Consider the following 22,772-nt stretch of genomic DNA (forward strand, 5'->3'; position numbering starts at 1 on the left):
AGATATGATTTAAGTTTACTGTTTTCACGTAAGAAAAAGGGAAACTGAAGCCCAGAAAGATGCATGGGCTTGGCTGCTCTCACCCACCTCCATAAAGAAGATCATCTCCAGGGCTTTATAAGAACTTCCAGGTCCCAAACAGACGGTGGGGAAGTAGGGCACATAGAGGGATGGCCGGCTGGGGAGATTGGGATTGTTTGGGAGAGTGTTGCTTTCATATCAGTTCCTACAAGCTCGGGACTGAGTCTTGTGATGAAGGAGTAGACAGGAGGCCATGATTGCACGTCAACACTAATTCCTGCCTGGGGGTGAGCTCTCAAGACGGAGGCGTCCTTGAGCCCTGAGGACAGGGCCCTGGGGTCCAGAAGCAGGTATGGCCGCTGCCTCAGAGGGCACCGGCTCCCCTGCCCTCCTCCTCTGGGCTCTGCTTACACTGGCCTGGGTGCCATCCCCTTCAGGCAGACCTCTAGTGCGGGCCAGGGGCAGTTCCAACACTGTATCTCAGGCAGGTCAGAAACTCATGATCCAAAGTACCCATTTTATACTTGCTGCTGTGTAACCCCATTCCTCTGGATCCTGGAAAGGGCCCCAGCCTCCCCAAACTGGTCCCCTGTAACCCTTGGCCCCAGAAAACCGTGGATTCTATGACCAGCCCTGACACTACCAACGGCCCATTGTGTTTATATGGGCTTTTTTTTTTTTTTTTTTTGTCGTTCTAGGGCCACATCCGAGCCACATGAGGTTCCCAGGCTAGGGGTTGAATTGGAGCTGCAGCTGCGGGCCTACACTACAGACACAGCAATGCAGGATCTGAGCCATGCCTACAGTTCATGGCAATGCCAGATCCTTAACCCACTGAGCAAGGCCAGGAATTGAACCCACATCCTCATGGATATTAGTTGAATTCATTTCTGCTGAGCCGTGATGGGAATTCCTGTATGGGCTTTAAAATTGATACGGCACTGTCCTGCACCCTTTCATTCAAACCTCATCACAACACTGAGAGGCAGAAAAGATTTAACTCTATGTTGCCAGGGACAAAACTGATGTTCAGAGAGGTCAAGACACTTCCCCAAATCACACAAGGCCTCTAAGGGGAAGCCTACACCTCTTCTGCTCTACCCGGTGGCAAGGTTTTCTGGTGAGAAATCAGACCAAATCATCTCTAAGGTCCTTTTCAGCATTATTATCCTACCATGAAGCCATGGCTCAGAAACTTACAGCTAATGCAGAGAGAATGCCTAGAATAGATGAATTTAGAGCCAGATGTGAAAAAGAGGGACAGAGCTCTTTCGATGGAAGAGACTTCTGTCCTCTGTCTCCATCCAAGGTGTACCCAATACCTATCTTTCACTCCACGTTCTAAGAAAACTAAGAAAACAAGACAATGGGGCAGATGGGAGCTAGAACTGCCACCTTTGTGGCTAATAAAGGTGAACGTGGTAGATTTGGCCGAGCGAGAGGGTATATGGGTCTCCTGGGCCCCATGTCGGGCGGCCCTGACCACAAGCAAGGTGGACCAGCAGGCTTTGCATGTGGAAGTGACAGTGGAGGGCCCGCCCAGCTATGGTGGGTGTCATAGGTGGGAGGAAGGCAAGTGGGCTTCCCGCTATCAACTGGCCTTTAACAAAGGAAAGACACCAGTCAGATCCGAGCAAGCATGCCCACATGTTCTCCCCAGGTCAACCACCAGATGAGTCTGCTCCTCCGTGATGAGCAAAGAGAGTAAAGGGAGGGAGAAAAGCCAAGGGATGCGCCAACTGAGCCCCTCCACAAGGGAGGGGTGACTGAGGAGGTAACATCCCTCCGGCGGATGGAGGCTCTGAGTGCTCCATCTGCCTCCTCCCAGGGCCCACGCTCCCCCTCCAGAGTTCTCAAAATCTTAGAGGATGGGGCCACTTCTGTCCACAGACAGGAACCTGCCCTCTGCCTCTGCCTCCTCCAACCACCACCTCCCCATTCACTGCCCCAGACTTGGAAGATGCAGGTGATGGAAAGACGGTCCCATTCACTGTCTGGGGGGTGGGGTGCATGATGCTGGGCAGGGGGTGGGAGAGGGGGTATTCCGGTAATCTTTACTGACTGGTGACCTGCAAGGAGAGTAAAAGGAAACACCTAGAGAACCTGGTGGATGGGTTAAAGGGGAATTTTCTAAAGTGACCAAAGACCATGGCAGGGTTCTGGACGCCTCGTGGCGTCCAGTTATGCTCCTGTGTAAATTGCGCATCATCATTACATCACAAAGTTATGAAAGTCATGCAAGAGAATGCAGAGATCTTAACTAGATATTACAATACCAAATACCAGTCATAGATTTGTGGCAAGCCGCCTGGATACTATTAGTGATAAACTAGCTGCCTAAACCAGAGTGGATTCAAGGTCCCCTCTTTACCGTCGTGGCTTGTATTACTTGCATGCCCCTCACTGTGCCCTCTTGGGAAAGACAGCAGAAATCCTGTGGTTAGTATCACAGGGATTGCTCATTCCCCACAACCAATCTCGTCTATACCTATAATATGTATAAATTTATTTATTTTTCTTTTTTACAGACACACCCACAGCATATGGAAGTTCCCGGGCTAGGGGATGAATCAGAGCTACAGCTACCAGCCTACACCACAGCCACAGCGACGCCGGATCTAAGCCACATCTGCAAACTACACCACAGCTCACAGCAACACCAGATCCGTAACCCACTGAGCGAGGCCAGGGATCGAACCTGCATCCTCATAGAGACAATGTTTGGTCCTTAACCCCAAGAGCAACAATGGGAACTCCAATCTGTGTAAATTTAAAGGTCATCTGTCTTGGAAAGAAAAGGTGAAGGATCATGGCAATAATGTATTAAAATATCTTTGCAAACTAGAATGTGAGTATATAGGCTAGAAGTAATTTTTTTTTTTTTTTGGTCTTTTAGGGCCCCATCTGCGGCATATGGAGGTTCCCAGGCTAGGGGTCTAGCCAGAGCTGTAGCTGCTGGCCTACACCACAGCCACAGCAACTCAGGATCCAAGCTGCATCTGTGACCTACACCACAGCTCTCGGCAACGACAGATCTTTAACCCACTGACTGAGGCCAGGGATTGAACCCAAATCCTCATGGATACCAGTAGGGTTTGTAAGCGCTAAGCCACAATGGGAACTCCTAGAAGTAATTTTTATTGCTATTATCATGATTATGGAACCAGAAAGAAGAGATTTTACTGTAGGTTGGATGGAGAGGAAGCCCTCCCAGACCTCCTCACCCATATCTGACTCAGATAATCCCGAAATCTGTCCTGCACGATCTAGTGGTTGATGAGCTGCATCATTTAGCTGTTGGTCACTGTTTTGTGTGCAGTCCAGATGTCAGCTGAGATCTCCCCACCCCACTCCCCAAATATAGGTAGACCTGACCAACATCACAAATCTCAGCCTGTGGGAATCCAGAGCCTCTAATCTTCGTGAGTCCCTACATCAAGTTAATTCCCAGGCCTCATGGTCCTTGGCCTGCATCCTTACTGGCTATCTCCATCCTGCTCTGTGCCACCCAGGTCACAAAGCTTAGACTGTCCCTGGAGGGCCCACAAAAGACCAATGCACCAGGCAACGCCAAGTTTAGGAACGTTCCTGGGAACGTGGCATCCAGGCCAGGGGCCATGGCAGAGAGCACAGTCTTCCAAGAACTTACTGGCTCTCTTGCCCTCCAATTCCCTGTCCTCTGAGAACCAGCTCATTCTCCTTGGTCTGCGCAGAACAGTTTCTCCAATACCAGGTCCTTGGAGTCTCAGCTTCTCTCCTTTCAAAAACGAAGAAAATAAAATTTCCCTCCCTCAGCTTTGAAAGAGCTCTCAACCCAACCCGACTGTAAGCACCACGGGGTCAGGGGCTGGGTCTTGAGATCCACCGTTACAAGTTCAGCTGAATAAATACTATCATTACAGTCAGTTCTCGTGGCCCAAAGTGGTTATGTTCCATAAGTCAGCTCAAACACTGAATTAGCAATGCTGACTCTTTGACCCAAGGGGTAATATAGGCTGAGGTTTTGTGAGCCTCTGCCTATATCGATCACAATATTTTCATCAACTGATCAATACAGAGCCTTGTTTTATGCACGTTTGTGTTTAAAGACACCTTATTTAATATCATCGTTGATTCATTAACATTGAACTCACGGCCAACAGCGCTATAACTCGTGCCTGATGGGATCTTACCTAACACGTGTTTCTCCATAAGGCACATCACAGCCTTCTGCACTTGGAAACCCCAGACAGCATTGTAGCATCACATGAAGGGGGGCCATTCTAAACCAGCGAAATCACCAACAAAAAGCACAAAAATGCAGAAAATAGGTGGCACAAAGGAGACCACGAGAAAGAACACTTGTTTACAGGCTGAGAGCTGAAACGAGAAAGCCAAGGGTCGCCTCGCACAACCTCAGCTGAGAATCTGTGCATCAGGCAATTCACATTTCTCTCCACTCTGCACATGTCTGTGAATAACCAAGAAAGCACCAGGAGGCTCCATTGCGGGATGACGCATTTTAACAAGTGGGAGAATCTGCAGACACGGAGTGCAGCCGTAATGAGAACGGACAGTCCCTGTGTTCTGAGAGTACTACTCAGCCATAAAGAGGGATAAACCATGGGTGCTAGCAAACACCTGGGTGACTCTCAGAGGTACGGTGCCCTGTGAAAGAAGCCAGTCTCAGATTCCACATTTATGGTTCCACTTATATGATGTTCTTGAAAAGCCAAAATGGAAGCAACAGAGGAACGATCAGGGGATGCCAGAGGCCGGGGGTAGGGGCGGATGGTTGGAGTGTGGCTCAAATAAAAGGATAACTCAGAGTTCCCGTCGTGGCTCAGTGGTTAGTGAAACTGACTAGCATCCATGAGGACTCGGGTTAGATCCCTAGCCTCGCTCAGTGGGTTAAGGATCCGGCGTTGCCATGAACTGTGGTGTAACTCGCAGACATGGCTTGGCTCAGATCCCGCGTTGCTGCGGCTGTGATGCAGGCTGGCAGTTACAGCTCCGATTGGACCCTTAGCCTGGGAACATCCATATGTCGTGGGTGCGGCCCTAAAAAGACAAAAATAAATAAATAAATAAAAAATAAAAATAAAAGGATAACTCAAGGGAAGTGGGAGGTGATGATACTTCTGTATCTTGGTGGGAGTGGTGGTAACATAAAAGTCGACACTCTTAAAATCAAGAGAAAAAAGCTCATGCTACTGAATGATGATTTAATAAATAAAATAAAGATAAATAGCTTTTTCAAGTCAGTGGTTAACGAAACTATGGCTGAATCACCACGAACATTTCTATAATAATTTCATTTAGAGAATTTTTGCAATTTGAGTCATTTCCATTTTTTTTCTGAGATTTCAGTCAATTCCTAAAATCCCATGTTCTCTTCCTATTCCACTTCAACAACATTTTAATGATTCTAATATTTTACTTTACGCTCTTGATTAAAAAGGAAGCAACTTATCAAGATTTTTTTACAGTGGTGGTCTTCATTTCTACGCATATATAGATTTACTTTTTTCCTCAGTAATAAATATACTAAGAATATGTTATATATTAATATGTAATACAGTAGGTTTGGGGGGGGTTGGGTTTTTTGAGGGTTTTTTTTTTTTTTTTTTTTTGCTTTTTAGGGCCGCACCTGTGGCATATAGAAGTTCCCAGGCCTAGGGGTTGAATCAGAGCTACAGCTGCTGGTCTACACCACAGCCACAGCAACGCCAGATCCTTAACCCACTGAGCGAGGCCAGGGATGAGCCACAACTTCATGGATACTAGTCGGGTTCATTAACCGCTGAGCCACAAAGGGAACTCCTACACTAGTATTTTAATATAAATAAATAAGAAAATATCACTATAATGAATAACCAGAGAGGTGACATCCCTGGCTCCAATCTGACTGCCTTGCTGCATGGAAAAGGGCTGCACAGAAAGGTGACCATGGCCGTCTGAAGCCCTTCTGGTTTCCTTGTGGCCTTGGTGAATGGAGGAAAGCTGCCACCTGCCTGCTTGGGTTATGGCCTTGTGCCCCATGAAGGCGACTCCAACAGCCTGCTAGTCACCAGCACTGTCCAGAGACTTCTCAGCCACTTTGTGTCATGGGCTCCTTTGTGGGTGGACCCCACTCCTCCAGGGTCCCCAGGGCATTGGTTTTATATCCACATGCCGAGATTCCCCCTCAGAAGTTAGTGTTGCCCCTAGCAACCAGCTCTCTCTCCAAACTGCTTTGAATACTGCCTGCCTGAGGAAGACTGCGCCTCAGAACTGCTTTCTAAAAGACCTCCTATCCCTATGTGAACACAGCATTTTTAAACATAAAATTGAACAAGGTTTTAAAACAAAGATTTGTCATTCTCCTCATCTTCTGACTATGCGTCTGCTGAGTGGCTGGAGGGGGACTTTCTGTTCTTTCCCAAGGAAGAAAGAGGGAATGATGGTGGCAGATGTTGAAACGCTGCCCGTTCTGGGAGACCAGCGAGAGGTGCAATAGAGATCATGTGATGTCTTTGTAAAATCTGCTAGTATAGGTCTTAGCATACAGTAGATGCTTACTAAGTCCTAGGGAAATCGAGACAAGCCCCCAAGTGTAAAAGAGTTTTTCAATGTAATTACTAAAACACGGGCATGCTTATTGAATATTATCAATAAACGTTGCTGGTACCCAGTAAAGAGCCCGCCACAAAGACGGGTTTCAATGAATAAAAAAGATATGGTCCACACCTTCCAAGGGCTCCAGGTCTAGAAAGATATGCATAAATAATTGTACTATCAGGCGGAGACATTGATGCTAGAATAAAATATAAGAATGTGCCATGGGAAAATGGGTAAGGAGAAATGTGTGAGTCAAGGTTCTTTGGTTGCAGTTGACAGAATCCCAACTCAAATGAACAGAAACAAAACAGCCAATGCACTGGTTCACATGAGTTGAAAGGACTTGGGTGCATCCAGAGACTCAAATGGATGTTGATAGAAAATTCTGTTCTTCTGCATCCTTTGTCCTCTGTCTTCATGAAAGAAGTCTTACGCTAGGAAATGAATCTGGCTTGAATCCCAGCTCTACTTTTTTTTTTTATTACGCTGAGCCTTTCTGAGCTGCAGCTTCCTTGTTTGTAAAACAGGAATAATACCTACCCCACAGATGGTAGTTGAGGGTTAAAAGTAAATTATAATTATGAATGTTTTTTGTCAAATGAATCCTGTATCCCCTTTGCAGCTGAACTGTCTTATCTTCTAATCCCCAAGTACCCATCCATGCAGCCATGCATCCATCCAACCATCCATTCAGGTACGTATGCATGCGCCATCCAACATGTATTAAGAACAAGCTCTGTTCCCAGCAATACACTATACACTGAGAATGTGGATATTAATACGGTAGACTCCCCTCCCTTCCAGTTACTTATAGGTAGCTGAGAGTGATAAGACAAACAAATGTGAAGCACAAAATGTGAGGAAGTGCACAGGAGTAGTACAAATAATCCCTAACATCTGTATACTGCTTTTCATTCTTAGCACTTTGACACCCAGTCACTCCACTAAAGCCTCATAACAACCTCATGAGACATATTATCACTCTATCCTACTAAGGAGGAAGCTGGAGCAAATTTTCAGTGGCTACAATGTTCACAGTTGGTGGGAGGTAGGAACAAGTTGTCCTTTGTGGAACGTAAAAGGGTTTACCAGGAAGAGGGGGAAAAAAAAGATTTGTTTTGATATTATTTTGAAATATAGTGACCAATAAAGAAACTATAACCAGCTGTAAACCAAACATAAGACAACTAAGGGAAGTGGGAAGGAGGGAGCCAGATGATACACAGCATGGCCAGCGAGCACAAGGGTGAAACAGCTAGCCATCTGGGTAGAAATGTCTAGATTAGAACATGAGTAGTTGACTCACACTGAGTGCTCACAATTTTCTTTTCAATCTTGATAGAAATTCTGCAGTTTTTTGTATCACCGTAGAACACTGAGAACTCTGACGCAGCACGCAGTCTACATACTGAACTCACGTCTATTGCAAGTCTCACATTTGCATATTATCCTTGGGGGACATTAGCATCTTTGGCTTCTGCCCTCTCAATCCCTATACTACCGTTATTAGAGGCAAACACTATTAAGTGATTTCGCCCAAGATGACAGAGTTAGCTGGTGGAAAACCTGGATCTTGCCCCCAGGTCTTGAGATGTCACTCCTAGTGGCTTGGCAGCCACACGAGGCTGCTCTTCATACCTGAGCTCCCCTGTGCCCCACCTGGGTCCGACCTGCCTCAAGGAATATCCCATCCGTTTCCTCCTCTTTCTCTCCCTCCAGGGTGAAACTGACCCATTTCTCCAGGTCCCTTAACTCCAAAGTGAGGTGACATGTGCTTCCCCACTGTGTCAGATCAGTGAGGGAGAGATTTGTGTGGAGATCTGGATTCAGGGCCCCCAAAAGTCTTTCTGTTCCACCCGTAGGCAGAGGGATGTCCGCTGGCCATGCCAGGTCATCCTGGCCTTGCCAGAATCAGAACAAGGATTCTGTTCTAAGACCAAGGGCAGGGCTTGGAGGACGGGAATAGTGCAGCACCTGGGAACCAGTTACCTAGGTTCGAATCCCAGCTCTGCTGCCTCCTAGGTGTATAGTCTAGGCAAGTCTCAACTTTCCTGGACCTCCGTTCTCTTATCCACAAAACAGTTTGGATGAGAAGGATAATAACATCTGTGCTACCGGATTGCTATAAGACACAAGTGAGTTTATCAGGTGCATATATTTTATCAATCTTACAAGAATGTAATGCTTACTTTCATTCTCTTTATGGTCTTTGCTGACAGGTAAGGATCAGGGAGGAGAGCGTGAGTGTCCCCAGAGATCCCACTGGAAAGTTCCAGAAATTTCTCAGGATAGAAAGAGCAGGAAAGCTTTGTGCAAAGTACACTCATAAAGAGTCCCAGAATTGGGAGCAGCAGAAAATTTTGGTCTTTGGGCTTGCTTTTTTTTTTTTTTTTTTAAATCCCCGAAAAACTGTAAAATAGTTGTAGAAGAAAGAGTAGATAAAATGGAGGAATAAATGGGACATTTTCCCAGCTGGGCAGGAGGATGCTGATTGAGTACAATCAATGCCACCAGCCCGCTAACGAGACCCAATCAGGCGGGGCGATTAGAGATATTCTTCAGGGAAAGAAGCCTGACAGCTGCAGGAAAGTTTCTGCTTTTCTAGAAAAGAGGGAGTGGGAGAGACAGGCAGAGTGGTGTGGCAGAAGGGAGAGGGAGGGAAGTGAGGAGAGGAAATCAACAAAGCATCAGTCCCCACCCAGCCATTTCTTGAAGTCAAAGAAGAGCGAAGAAGGCAAAGAGGAGAGAGGAGGGTAATGGTTCTAAGAAGGACCTGCTGCTGCCTCCATCTTTTCAGATGTTGATTTTCGTAGTTTTCTCCCCTAACTTCCCTCCTTCTGCTGGACTGAGGAGTCCTGGGCTAAAGGAGTCATGTGTGCATTGAAACAGGCTTGGCTTGAGCCCCTACCAAGGATCATAGCTCACATCGGCAAAGGTAACCTGGCAAGAGTATTCCAGGTTTACAAACTCCCTCGTGTACAAAATCTCCTTTTGGCCTCCCAGACACCTTTAAAGGCAGGTCTTTATAATAAATTCCCCACTTGAAGTGTGACTAGTACAGTTCATTTCCATATGGATGTCCTGCTCATCTGTTTTGCACACAGCCTTGGTGTTGGAGTTGAATGAAACAGTGCCGGCTCTCAGGGAGTTCCTAATCTAGTGAGAGAGACACACGACATTGCAATATCGTCCAGTAGCTATTCCTTTCAGCAGAATGACAACTAATAGATGCAGGAGGAATTAGTCAAAAAACATCATTCTTGAAATTTCAGGCAAGAATCATCAGTGGATACTAAAACCAGGGGGGTAAAAATTTGGTGAGGTCTAGGATATTTACAGCATCAAAGAATCTCCCCATAGGAGTTCCCACTGTGGCATAGTGAGTTAAGAACCTGACTGCAGCAGCTCAGGTTGCTGTGGAGGTGCAAGTTTGATCCCTGGCCCAGCACAGTGGGCTAAAGGATCCAACGTTGCTGCAGCTGCAGGGTAGGTCACAGCTGTGGCTCAGATTCAATCCCTGGCCCGGGACCTTCCATATCCCACAGGTGTGACCATAAAATAAAAAAAAAAAAAAGAATTATCTCCCTATAGATTACTTATTAATAACAAAGGAGGGCTAATAAATTTCCAGTAGAGAAACTTGGAAAAAACATTTACCCATGTGATCAAAGTAAACAAGACCGGGAGTTCCTGTCACGGTGTAGCAGAAACAAATCTGACTAGGAACCATGAGGTTGCAAGGTTTGATCCCTGGCCTCGCTCAGTGGGTTAAGGATCTGGCATCGCCATGAGCTGTGGTGTAGGTCACAGACGCTACTCAGATCTGATGTTGCTGTGGCTGTGGCCATGGCGTAGGCTGGCAGCTGCAGCTCCGATTAGACCCCTAGCCTGGGAACTTCCATATGCTGTGGGTGTGGCCCTAAAAAAGAAAAAAAAAAAAAGTAAACAAGACCAAGAATGGGACAAAGAGGCACCATGTACCTCTGGATACAATGCAAAAAGGACGCCATATAATTTATGTAGTACACTTGCCAAAAATATTTAATCTACAGGTAACCAAGAAGAAACCACCGTACACATCCAAACAGAGGGACACTCTACACACCACTGTCCTTCATGCCTCAAAACCATCAAGGTCGTGAAAGGTAAAGAAGAGAAGAACTGTTCCAGATTAAAGAGATCTAATGAGATCTCACAACTGAATACAACATGTGACACTGGATCAGGTCCTGTATCCGAAAAAGAATTGCTTTAAAGGACACTTTGAGTGTAATTTGGTGATGCTTGAATATGGCTGTATAAGAGTGGAAGCCTGATGGGAACAGGTGAATAAGTGAGTGGCAGAATTCAACTGCCTACTTGACATCGACATTCTGATATCTAAAAGATGTCTCAGAGTTCCCGTAGGAGCGCGGCGGAAACGAATTTGACTGGGAACAATGAGGCTGCAGGTTCAAACCTTGGCCTTACTCAGTGGATTAAGGATCCGGCGTTGCCGTGAGCTGTGGTGTAGGTCGCAGATGCGGCTTGGATCTGGCATTGCTGTGGCTGTGGCGTAGGCCAGCGGCAACAGCTCCGATTAGACCCCTAGCCTGAGAACTTCCATATGCCACGGGTGCGGCCCTAAAAAGACAAAAGACAAAAAAAGAAAAAGAAAAAAGAAAAGAAAAGAATAAAAGATGTCTCATAATTAGTTCTTGATTCTTCCCACCCCCAAACCTGTAACTCTCATATTTTCCATGTGAATTAATGGCCTCGCCGTCAACCCAGCTGCTCAAGCCTAATACCTAGAAGACATCTCTTTCTGTTACCCCCACAGCCAATCTATCAGCAATTCCTGTTGACTCTGCCTACAAAGTATACCCCACACCGACCCACTGTTTTTCACCTCTGTTGCTACAACTCTGGTGCAAGCCACTGTCCTCCTATGGGAGTCCTCCAGCCATAATCTCTTCATCTTCCTCTACAAGCCATCTTTAACACAGGGACGAAAGAAATTTTCTTTTCTTGTAAATCGATACCTGCCAGTACTCTTGCCTAAATCTCTCCAAAGTTCCTATTGAGCTTAGAATAAAATCCTGAGATCTTCTATCTCTTCCCCGAAAGAGACCCTTATCTCCTGTAGCTTCAGTGCTGAGATTTCCTGAAAATCAAACCCAGAGTGGTATCTTGTGAATTATACACAAATGGTATTCCCAGCCTGTGGGGTGTCTTCTGGTAAAGTTAGGACATGGATTGAGAAGAAATGGGATCCTGAAAATTGGGTTGGGAACCTAGAAGAAGATCCCAGTGAAGTCAAATACCTCTACATTCTGCAAAGTCTTCTTTGTAGAAGCAGCTCTTACATTCTTATCTGAGGAGGTTTGCCCTTCTTTACCTGAGGAACCTGTAATGGCCTTTCCAAAGGTAACTATACTATTAATCTTTCTCCCAGCCTTCTCCAAAAGGATCTACAGACATTTACCAGGGTAACTGTGCTTTGGGGGAAGAGAAATAATCACATCTTTCTGGGATTACTAGACACTGGCTCTGAATTGACTCTAATTCCTAGAGACCCAAAATGTGTCGTCCACCAGTCAAAGTAAGAGTTTATCAACAAGTTTTATTTCAGGTCCCCCTCGTAGTGGGCCCAGTGGATCCTTGAAGGCTCGGTGGATCCTTGAACCCATCCTGTGGTTATTTCCCCATCTTGGGAATGCATAATTGGAAAGTAGCAGAATCCCCACATTAGATCCCTGTCTTGTAGAGAGAAGGCTATGATAGCAGACAAGGCCAAGGGGAAGCCACTAGAACCGCCTCTACCTATAAAAATAACAAACCAAGAGTAATACATGATCCCAGGAGGAAATGTGGAGATGAATGCTGCCGCTAAAAACTTGAAAGATGCAGGTGTGGTGATTCCCACCACATCCCCACTTAACTTACCTAAGCAGAAAACAGATGGATCGTGGCGAATGACAGTAGATTATCATAAACTTAGTCAGGTGGTGACTCCAATTGCAATTGCTGTTCCAGATGTGGTTTTGTTGCTTGAGCAAATTAATGTATCCCCTGGTACCTAGTAAGTAGCTATTGAGCTGGCAAAGGCTTTTTTCCTCTATACCTGTTAGTAAGGCCTACCAGAATCAGTTTTCTTTCAGCTGGCAAGGCCAGCAAGATACCTTTACTATTCTACCTCAGGGGTATAGCATCCTCTAGACGTAGGTCATAGAGGATGACCTACAACCCACAGGAAATTTGATCATCTTTCCCTTCCAAAGGACATTACACTGGTCAATTCTACTGATAATATTATGCTGATTAGACATGGTGAGCAGGACATAGCAACTATTCTAGATGTAGTGGTAAGACATTTGCCTGTGAGAAGGTGGGAAATAAATCCCACAAAAATTTAGAGATTTTCGACTTCAGTAAACTTTCTAGGGCTCCAGTGATGTCTACATATTCCTCCTAAAGCAAAGGAGACAACATTGTAAATCAACTGTACTCCATTAAATTAAATTTTAAATTTTAAAAAATTATAAAATAAAGCAAAGGAGAAATTGTTGTATCTGACTCTTAACTATGACTAAAAAAAAGGGGGGGGGGCATGACACCTAGGAGGTCTGTTTGGATTCTGGAGTCAATGTATTTCTCACTTGAGTGTGCCACACCTACCCATTTACCAAGTGATCCCAAAATCTACTCGATTCAGATGGGACCCAGAACAAGGGAAGACTGGGCAAGTGGTCCAAGCTCTTATCAAGCTGTTGTGCCAATTGAGCCATATGACCCAGAAGACCCAATGGTTCTTGAAGGGTCATGGAGATGCTGTTTGGAAGCTTTGGTGGGTTACCTATAGGAATCCTAGGATTATGGAGCAAGCTATTCCTGTTATCTTTTAGGAATAACTACTATCCTTTTGAGAAACCACTTTTGACTTGTTACAGGGCCTCAGCAGACACTGAAGGCCTAAGTGTGGGCCACTCAGTTACTATGCACACATCATGAACCTGAGCTGCCATCATGAACTAGGTGTTGTCTGACTCACCAAGCCATAAAGTTGGGCATGCAAACCAGCACTCTGTTATCAAACAGAAATGGTATATATGAAATCAGGCTCAAACAGGTCCTAAAGGCACAAATAAGCTACATGAGGAAGTAGCCCAAAATACCCATGACTGCTACTCCTTCTACATTAATTTCTTTCTCTAGGTTTGCACCCTGGGGAGTTCTCTCTGACCAGCTCACTGAGGAAGAAAAAAATTCAGCCTAATCTATTGTTTTGCATGTTATACAGGCACAATCTCAAGATGGACAGGTATAGTACTACAAGCCCCTTTCTGGAACATCTCAGAAGGACAATGGTGAGAAATTCTCCCAGTGAGCAGAACTTTTTTTTTTTTTTTTTTTGGTCTTTTTAGGGCCATACACATGGCATATGGAAGTTCCCAGGCTAGGGGTCAAGTTGCCAGCCTACACCACAGCCACAGCAATGCCAGATCCTTAACCCACCAAGCAGGGCCAGGGTTCAAAGCCACATCCTCATGGATACTAGTTGGATTTGTTACTGCGGAGCCACAATGGGAACTCCTCCCAGTAAGCAGAAACTTGTTTTTTTTTTTTTTTTTTGTCTTTTTGCTATTTCTTGGGCCGCTCCTGCGGCATATGGAGTTTCCCAGGCTAGGGGTCTAATCGGAGCTGTAGCTGCCAGCCTATGCCAGAGCCACAGCAACGCGGGATCCGAGCCGCGTCTGCGACCTACACCACAGCTCATGGCAACACCGGATCGTTAACCCACTGAGCAAGGGCAGGAACCGAACCCGCAACCTCATGGTTCCTAGTCGGATATGTTAACCACTGCGCCACGACGGGAACTCCAAGCAGAAACTTGTTTATGTTGCCTGGGAATAGAAATGGGCAGAGGTAAAGTCTATACGAATTCTTGGGCTGTGGCCAACGGTTTGGCTGAGTACTTCAGGGATCTGGAAGTAACACAGTTGGAAAATTAATGACAAGGAGGTTTGGGAAATAGGTCTGTGAATGCGTCTCTCTGAATGTGCAAGGATGTGAAGATATTTGTATCCGACGTGAGCGCTCACCAAAAGGGAACCTCAGCAAAGGGTATTTTGATAATTTGGTCAACAGAATGACTACCCTGCAGATATCAGCCAGCTTCTTTCCCTATTGCTAAATGGGCTCATGAACAAAGTGGTCATCATGCAGGGATGGAGATGAGGCATGCTCTCAGCAACATGGACTTCCACCCGCTAAGGCTGACAAGACTACAGCCACTGCTGGGTGCCAGTCTGCCACCAGCAAAGGCCAACGCTAGTCCTTGATATGGCACCATTTACCGGGACATTCTGCCAGCTACTTAGTTAATTAATTACATTGGGTCACTTTCACTATGGGAGGTACCTCTTTTGTTCTTACTGGAAGGGACCCTTACTCTGGACAAGGATTTTCCTTCTCCGCCCGCAATGCTTCTGATCACACAACCATTCGTGGACTTACAAAATTCTCATCTACCTTCATGGTATTCAACACAACATTCCTTCTTATGAAGGAACTCTCTTCACAGTAAATTAAGCGCAGTAATGGGCCTATACTCATGGAATTCACTGGTCTTACCATGCTATCCATCCCGAGGCATCTGGCTTGACAGAACAGTGGAATAGCTTTTTGAAGACTCCGTTATGGTGCCAGCTAGGTGGCAATACCTTGTGAGGCTGGAGCAAAGTTCTCCAGAATGCTATATATGCTCTAAATTAGCATCCGATAGATAGTGCTATTTCTCCCATAGCCAGGATTTATGGATTTAGGAAGCGAAGAATGGAAGTGGGGGTGGTTCCATTAGCTATTACCCCTGGTGACCCGCTAGATGTTTAGTGGATTCATAGCTCTGCTAGTTTGCTTCTTCTCCCTGTAGCTTTAGGCTCTACTAGTCTAGAGATCTTAGTTCCAAATGCCTCTTCCAGGAAAAACAACAGTGATTCCACTCATCTGGACCACCCAGCCACTTGGGGCTCCTCACATCTCTGAATCAACAACCAAAGAAGTGGGTTACCATACTAGTTGAGACAATTGATCCTAATTATTAAGGGGAACTGGGTTGCCACTATACAATAGAGATATGAAAAAAAGTATGTCTGGAATACAGGAGTTCCTTTAGAGATTCTCTTAGTATTCCCATGTGCTATGATTCAAGTCAATGGAATACTACTAGTTCAAGCAGGACTGCTAATGGCCCAGACACTTCAGGAATGAAGGTTTGGGTCACTCAGCAGGGCAAAGAAGTAAGACCTGCTAAGGTGCTTGTTGAGGACAAAAGAACTTTAAAATGAGTGGTAGTTATACATATCATCTATGACCATGTGATCAGTTTTAGAAATAAGGATTATAATTGTTATGAGTATTTCTTCCTTATTTTTCTTTTTACGGCCACACCTATGGCATATGGAAGTTCCCAAGCTAGGGGTCAAATCAGAGCTATGCCACAGTCATGGCAATGCCAGATCCAAGCCGCAACTGTGACTTATGCCACAGATTGCAGCAATGCCAGATCCTTAACCAACTGAGCATGGCCAGGGATCGAACCCACATCCTCACGGACACTGTGTCAGATTCTTAACCCACTGGGCCAAAAGGGGAACTCCTGTTTCTTCCTTATTTTGTTATGAAATACATATAATATTTATAGAAGATATTTAATATAAATATTTAAATTAATATAACAATATAAATGCATTATGCATAAATTTGTATGTATGTTTATATCATGTCATAATTTATAATAAACATGGGTGTAAATATTTATATTTATTATTAAATAAATATATTAATATATAGTATACAATATTTTCCTTCTCTTATTCCTTTATCACCTAACATCAGATGCATTAATGATAGTTAACTTTGTATCTCAGTATTTAAGTAACAAACAGAGAAGAAGAGTAAACACCATCCAAGGACTTTGCAATCTTTTCTTGGGAAAATGTTGTATGTTTTTGCTTGTTCGCAGGATAGCCATATCTTATTAGACAGAAATAGGACATTGCTATTGTCTTTATTTGGATATTGAGTATGGTTTGAGGAGATATGTATGGGTGCCAAGTTGGCAAGGGGTGGCCTGTGATGGTCATTTTGACATGTCAACTTGGCTAGGCCACAGTCCCCAGTTATTCGGTAGAGCACTAATATAGATGTTGGTATACAGATATTTTATGGATATGATTAAAGCCCATAATCAGTTGATACAAGTAAGAAAGATTATCCTAGATAATCTGAGCAGGTATGATTTAAGAGCAGGGCTGAGGCTTCCATAAGAGAAGAAATTCTACTTACAGAGAGCAGCTTGAGCCCATGCCTGAGACTTCCAAAATGCCCTTCCCAATAGCCTCCCTGTGGATTCCACACTTGCCTAGTTAGCCCCCCATCATCATGTACGCCAACTCCTTCTAATAAATCTCTTGACTTGTATTTCCTACTTATTTAGCTTCGCTGACTGAACTTCAACTAATAGAATTGGGGATCATGGGATTTTAAATGATATAGGACAGGTAGCAGCACTAAACCATCAACGGCAAAATGGATGTAATTACTAAACCAGTTTGCAAGGTCTGAGGCCATCAGGGAGCCTTGAACTGAAGGTATCTGTAGTACTGGCTAATTGATCATGGAGAAAAAGTAAGCTACCTATGATAACATGCTGCTTTTATAGTTTGTTTTTTTAGTTTTTTTTTTTTTTTTTTTTTTTTTTTAATCAAGTGCTGGCAAGCAGAAGGCTGCCACAATCTGCCACAGTGGAAATTTCTAGGCCTTCACCCAACTTTCAGATTGGGCCGGCCCCAAGCCCATAGATGAAGTAGAGTCTGTGTCATATTGTAGCAAGATCCTGCAATGTCATCACAAGTATATATAGCCTGTACCACCCAATCCTTCTCAGAGTGACATGAGGCATTTTCCAGGACGACTTTGCCCCAGGGAAAAGGAAATGCCTTAACTGTTCAGGAACCGTTAGATATAGTATTTGAGGTGATTGTGATACTAGAGAACTCAAAATGCCGTCGTGATCCTAGGATTAGAGAGAGACTTTTAGTGGGAAGTGGATGTGGTCAAGATGGGAAGACCCTCAGCACACCTCTTCCCATGGGCACACCAAAATTACAACTAATTACAGAGCAACTATTGAAGAGAAAGACCTGAAGACTAGCAGAAAATATCTTCTACAACTAAAGATATAAAGAACCACAACAAGGTAGGTAGGAAGGGTGGAGATGTGGTATAGTAAAGACACATACCCCCAGGTGAGAAACCCACAAGCAGGAGGATAATTACAATTGCGGAGTTTCTCCTAAAGGAAAGAGGGGTACAAGCCCATACCAGGCTCCCCAGCACAGGGATCCTGCACCAGGAAGATAAGCCTTCAGAACCAATGGCTTTAGAGACAAGCAGGGCTTACTTTGGGAACCAGAGCACTGTAGGAAATAAAAACGCCATTCTTAAAGGGTGCACACAAAATCTCACACATTCTGAGACCCAGGAGAGAGGCTGATCTTGGAGAGCCTCCCTTGCAGGCAGGAGAAAACTGGAGCTCACCCTGGAGACATAGTCACTAGCAATAAACATTTGGGGAGTTCCTTCTATAATAAGAATACTGGTGCTATAAAGCACTTTGGAATCCTCCCTCTAGCTTATTAGCAACAGGGCCTAGCCCTGTTCACCAGCCTGTCAGCTCTAGTACTGGAACATCTATTATCAAGTACCTGGCTGGGTAGGAATGCAGCCCCACCCACCAGCAGGCAGCCTGCTTTAGGAACACCTGAGTTCCCAATCACCCCAGAACCCTCACTCACCTATGGACCAACAACAAATCTGGTAATCCAGGACCCTGAAGTCACAGGCTCCAGAATCCAGCTTCACCCACAAGTGAGCTGGCATTAGTCCCAGGATGCCCTCAACCTCTACCCCATCCACCAACGGGTCATCACCAACTCCAGAACATGGAAGGCCTCACAATCACCTACCTGGGACAAGCCAGCACTAGCCCTAGGACACCTGGGGTTCTGCAGTTCCCTGCATTATGACCCAGCCCAGCCCATCAGCAGCCAGCAGCTTCAACACAAGACAGGGCCTGGTGACCAATCAGACCAGGGGCCAGCCATTTCTGCCAGGCTTCCCACAGTAGTCATTAAAACAGAAGAACCCCCACAGCTCATATATGGGTTAACCTTAAACCATATAGCTCCAGTGACCAGAAGGATGTGCACTGCTGGGATGCCTAGGACGTCTCCTACAAAAGACCACTTTTCCAAGATCAGCAACATAACCAACCTTCCCAATACATAGAAATAAAAACAATGAACTAGGCAAAATGAGAAGACAGAGGAATATATTCCAAATGAAGGAACAAGATAAAACCACAGAAGAACTAAGTGAAGTAGAGATAAACTACCTACACAATATAGAGTTCAAGGTAATGATCATAAAGATGCTTAAAGAACTCAGGAGAAAAATGGATGAAAAGAGCAAGTCAGAATTTTTAACAAGGAAAGAAAATATAAAGAATAACAAACATAGCTGAAGAATACAATAACTGAAATAAAAATTACACTAGGAAGAATAAACAATAGATCAGGTGATTCAGAGAAATAGATCAGCAAACTGGAAGACAGAGTAGTGAAAACCACTGGAGCTAAACAGAAAAAAAGAATTTAAAAATGACGATAGTTTAGTTCCCATCATGGCTCAGCAGAAATGAATCTGACGAGCATCCATGAGGATGCAGGTTCAATCCCTGGCCTCACTCAGTGGGTTAAGGATCCAGTGTTGCCGTGAGCTGTTGGTGCAGGTCACAGATGCAGCTCGGATCTGGCATTGCTGTGGTTGTGGTGTAGGCCAGTGGCTACAGCTGCAATTCAACCCCTAACCCGGGAACCTCCATATGCCATGGGTGCAGGCCTCAAAAGACAAAAAATAAAATAAAATAAAATAAAGTAAGAATTATGACAGTTTAAGAAACTTCTCAAACAACAGCAAGTGTGTAACATTCATACTATATGGGTGCCAGGAGAAGAGAGGTGAAAAAAAGGCAGAAAACATATATGAAGTGATCATAGCTGAAAATTTCCCTAACTTAGGGACGGAAACAGATATCCAGGAAGCATAGAGAATCCCATACAGAATCAACCCAGAGAGCAACACACCAAGACACACTGTAATCAAAGTGGCAAAAATTAAAGATAAAGTGAGAATATTAAAATAATCAAGGGAGGAGTTCCCTGGTAGCCTAGTAGTTAAGGATCAGGCATTGTCACTGATGTAGCTCAGGTCACTGCTGTAGTGGGGGTTCAATTCCCAGCCCAGGAATTTTTGCATGCTGTGGGCACAGCACCCTCCCCTGCCCCAAAAAAAGAATCAAGGGGAAAACAAAAGTTTTATACAAAGGAACTCTCATAAGGCTATTAGCTGACTTTTCAACAGAAATTCTGCAGGTCCAGAAGGGAGTGATAATGTATCAAGGAAAAAAACCTACCTCCAAGAATATTCTACACATTAAGGCATTCATTCAGATTTGAATGTGAGAGACCAAAAGTTTTACATACAAGCAAACTAACAGAATTCAGTATCACCAAACCAGCTTTACTAAAAAATGTTAAATGGACTTCTCATCAATAGATAGATCATTCAGACAGAATATCAATAAGGAAACACTGGCCTTAAACAACATATTAGACTGATGGGCTTAATGGATATATACACTAAATATTCCATCCAAAAGCAGCAAAATGTACATTCTTTTCAAGTGCACATGGAATATTCTCCAGAATAGATCACATGAAGGATAAAAATTATATGATGATCTCAATAGATACAGATAAATATTCTCACAAAATTCAACATCCATTTATAATAAAATTTTTCAATAAAGTAGGTATAGAGGGAACATGCCCCAACATAATACAGGTCATATATGACAAACCCATAGTTAACATCATATGCAATGTTGAATAGCTGAAAGCATTTCCTCTAAGATCAGGGACAAGACAAAGATGCCCACTCTCACCACTTTTAGTCAACAAAGTACTGGAAGTTGGAGTTCCTGTCGTGACTCGGCAGTTGGTGAACCCCGCTAGCATCCATGAGGATGCGGGTTTGATCCCTGGCCTCACTCAGTGGGTTGAGGATCCAGCATTGCTGTGAGCTGTGGGGTAGGTTGCAGACATGACTCAGATCCTGTGTTTCTGTGGCTGTGGTGTAGGCTGAAGGCTACAGCTCTGATTGGTCTCCTACCCTGGAAACTTCCATTTGCCACAGGTGCAGGCCTAAAAAGACAAAAAGACCAAAAAAAGAAAAAAAAAAGGTATTGGAAGTCTTAGCCCACCAGTCAAACAAGATAAAGAAATGAAAGGAATCCAAACTGGAAAGGAAGTAAAACTGTTACTGTTTGTACATGACATGATACAATTCATAGTGAATCCTAGAAAAAATCAACTAGACCTCATCAATGAATTTGGTAAAGTTACAGGATAAAAAATTGATAAGAGAAATCTGCTGCATTTCTAAATACTAACAATGAACTATCAGAAACACAAATTAAGGAGGCAATCCCATTTATAATTGTATCAAAAAGGATAAAATACCTTGAAAAAAATCTAACTAAGGAGTTAAAGACTTGTACTCAGAAAAATATGACATTGATGAAAGAAACTGCAGATGACACAAACAGATGGAAAGATATGCCATGTTTATGGATTGGATAAGTAACACTGTTAAAATGACCATACTACCCAAAGGAGTCTACAGTTTCAATACAATCCCTGTCAAAATACCAATGATTTTTTTCACAGAACTAGAACAAATAATTTTAAAATATGCACAGAAACAAAAAAGATCCTCAAAAGCCAAAACATCTTCAGAAAGAACAAAATTGGAGATATTACGCTCCCTGATTCAAATTATATTACAAAGCCACAATAATCAACACAGTATGGTACAGGCACAAAAACAGACACACTGTTCAATGGAACAGAATGGAGAGCCCAGAACTGAACCCACACTTATATACACAATAAATCTATGATAAAAAAGGCAAGGATATACAATGAGGAAAAGACAGCTTCTTCAATAAATGGTGTTGGGAAATCTGAGCAGCTACATGCAAAAGAATCAAACTGGACTACTCTCTCATACTATGCACAAAAGCTAATTCAAAATGGATTAAAGGCTTAAATCCATAAAACTTCTAAAAGAAAACATAGGCAGAGTGTTCTTTAAGATAAGTCTTGGTAATTTTTTTGGATATACATAATGCTCAGACAAGGGAGACAAGAGCAAAAACAAAAATAAACAAATGGTACCACAGAAAACTAAATAGCTTTTGTACAGCAAAGGAAACTATCAACAAAAAAATTTCACCTACTGAATAGAATATATTTGCAAATATTATATCTGATAAGAGGTTAATATCAAAAATATACAAAGAACACATACAGCTCAATATCCCAAAAACCAAACAACCCAATTAAAAGTGAACAAAAGATCTGAATAAACATTTTTTCAAAAAAGACATACAGGTTGACAACAAGCACATGAAAAGATGCTAAACAGCCCTAATTATCAGGAAATTCAAATCAAAACCACAATGAGACATCACCACATAACCTGTCAGATGGCTATTATCAAAAAGACAACAAATAACAAGTGTTGGGCAAGAATGCGAAGAAAAGGAAACCCTCTTGCACTGTTGGTGGGAATATAAATTGGTACAGCCACTATTGAAAACAATACAGAGGGAGTTCCCGTCGTGGCGCAGTGGTTAACGAATCCGACTAGGAACCATGAGGTTGCGGGTTCGGTCCCTGCCCTTGCTCAGTGGGTTAACGATCAGGCGTTGCCGTGAGCTGTGGTGTAGGTTGCAGACGCGGCTCGGATCCTGCGTTGCTGTGCCTCTGGTGTAGGCCGGTGGCTACAGCTCTGATTCAACCCCTAGCCTGGGAACCTCCATATGCCGCGGGAGCGGCCCAAGAAATAGCAACAACAACAACAACAACAAAAGACAAAAAGACAAAAGACAAAAAAAAAAAAAAAAAAAAGAAAACAATACAGAGGTTCCTCAAAAAATTAACAACAGAATTACCATACAACCCAGCAATTCCACTCCTGAATATTTATCCAAAGAAAACAAAAAC

General features: G+C 43.8%; 1 long non-coding RNA gene across 1 annotated transcript in view; it reads right to left on the bottom strand.

Moving 5' to 3' along the window:
* LOC102159414 overlaps positions 1-22,772 on the bottom strand; it is a 342,818-nt gene that overhangs the window by 31,342 nt on the left and 288,704 nt on the right. The window lies entirely within an intron of this gene.

Source organism: Sus scrofa, chromosome 9 (assembly GCF_000003025.6).
Source record: "Sus scrofa isolate TJ Tabasco breed Duroc chromosome 9, Sscrofa11.1, whole genome shotgun sequence".
Classification (NCBI taxonomy): domain Eukaryota; kingdom Metazoa; phylum Chordata; class Mammalia; order Artiodactyla; family Suidae; genus Sus; species Sus scrofa.